The following is a 2,290-nucleotide window of genomic DNA, read 5'->3' on the forward strand; positions in this document are numbered from 1 at the left end:
CCATGCTCTCTAGCTCTTTTTCCATTCATCCTTTTAACTACACTATTTCCTCCAGCATTCTGGAAGAGTCCAGCTAGAAAATTAAATCCAGAGACATTTTCACCTGAAATCATAGTTTGATGCTGGATTACTTTGACTTTCTTTGGTTTCCAAATTATACTATAGACCTATCTTTCTAGCAACGTGGAAATTCCTCTAAGTATCGCACGAATAAAAATTCCAGTTAAAATATAAAATCATGATTTCAATGCACGGTTAAGTTGGCCAGAGAAAAAAGGAATCCCTCAGATGTCAGAAGTGACGAGAAAGCACAAATCCTCGGGGATAAGGCAACGCTGGAACCAGCACTTGCCTGGGAGATACATGCCAATCATTAGTGCTCTGAGCAGAGCAGGATTCAGGTCACAGATGCCAACTTAAAAACCAGAATCTCTGGGAAGCAATTTTCTCAGTGGGTTAGGTTGAATAAAAACCACCCCATGGAGGGACCTGAGGCCTGCATACGCCTCCCTCTGCCTCTCCAGTCCTAACTTCAAGCCACACTCACTGAAAATGGATTTAGGGGCCTGAATTTGTACCGCCTACACCACCTACATGGTCAAAAAGAAAACAAACAAAAATCCCCTAAATCGAAGATGTAGTTTAAAATCATGTCAGGTGACAATACCCTCATGTGCCCAACAGAGGCCAAAGAAGGCCTGCTCTTACAAAAAGGCATAGAGGTCAAACCAGAGCTCATAATCAAAGGGCACAAGAAACATATTGAACATGATAGGATGATGCAACATGTAAGCCACATTAATACTATCCTTGAGCCAACAGACGTATATAGAAAATGGCACCCATAACTGAAAAATACATTCTTTTCCAGCACACAGAAAACATTTATAAAAATTAAACAGATAGTAGGCCCAACAACGTTCAATCAATTTCAAAGTTTTATAGTCTAAAAGACATATCTTATGACAGCACAATTAAGTGAGAAATTAAAAAGAACATGTGACAAAAAGTGCACATGCATTAAGAAATTGAAAAACATACTTCTAAATAGTATATATATCAAAGAAATTTTAAAATACTTAAAAGCAAATGATCATTGAAAATACTTCTTATCAAACTTGTTGGAGGCATCTTTAAAGAATATTTGGAAAGAAATTTAAGCCTCATATGTTTGTATTAAAAAAAAAAAAGAATGTTAAAGATTACTGACCTGTATAGTCCAATTAAAAAGCTAAAAAAAATAAATAAATCCAAAGAAAATGGAAGAAAGAAAATATAAGAGCAATGATAATAAAATATTTTTGAATGACAGAGAAAATCAACAGAACTAAAAGTTGTCTTATTAAGTCTAGTAAAATGAATACATCTCTTGCAAGATTTATCAAGAGCAAAATAGAGAAGGCATAAATAAACAATACTGAAAACTAAAAAGATTACAGCTCTATGTTTTCAGCATAGATTTAAAAGATAATAAAGGAATATTACGGACAACTTGCTAGTTTATGAAAATTAAACAAGCATTAGCAATAAAGGAAAAATTTTAAACACATTTCAAATAATTTGTAGTAAACACGCTTAGGCAAAATGGAAACATTTTTTTAAAATATGTGAATTACCACACTAATGCAAGAAAATTTAGAAATCCTGAGTTTTCCTCTATTGATTAAAGAAATTGAATCTATAGCTATAAACTTTATATGCAAAAGAAAACACTAGGACCAGATGGTTTTAAACATGATTTTTACCAAGCTGAAAGAATAAGACATTTTCATTTTTATAAACTCTTTCAGGGAATAGAAAAAGAGGAAACAATTTTTTATTTATTTTATTAAACTAATACACCATTGATGCCAAAACCAAAGCTAGAACAAGTAAAATTATAAGACTAACATGAGCATAAATTCAAGAAGCCTAAGCAAAATGTCCGAAAACCAAACCCAGAAATGTACAGAAAACATACATTTATCTCAGTACACGCAAAATATGCATTAAATAAATTTTTAAATATTTAATAAAAACTCCTAGTAAACTGAAAATGAAAAATAACTTCCTTAACCAACAAACCTATAATGAAACAGGCTGTTGGCTATCACCACTTCTAAATGCCATTGAATTGGAGATTGTAGTCAGAACAGTAATGCGTGGAAAATATATATATTTTACATTTTAGGTGTATTAAAAAAAGAAGCAAAATTGGCAAAATTTGCAGGTGATAATAGTATGTATAAGAAATTTAAAAATGTGTATGAAGATTTTTTTTAATTAATAGGAGAGTTTAATAAGATTGCAG

Source organism: Rousettus aegyptiacus, unplaced genomic scaffold (assembly GCF_014176215.1).
Source record: "Rousettus aegyptiacus isolate mRouAeg1 unplaced genomic scaffold, mRouAeg1.p scaffold_m13_p_1, whole genome shotgun sequence".
NCBI classification, from domain to species: Eukaryota; Metazoa; Chordata; class Mammalia; order Chiroptera; family Pteropodidae; genus Rousettus; species Rousettus aegyptiacus.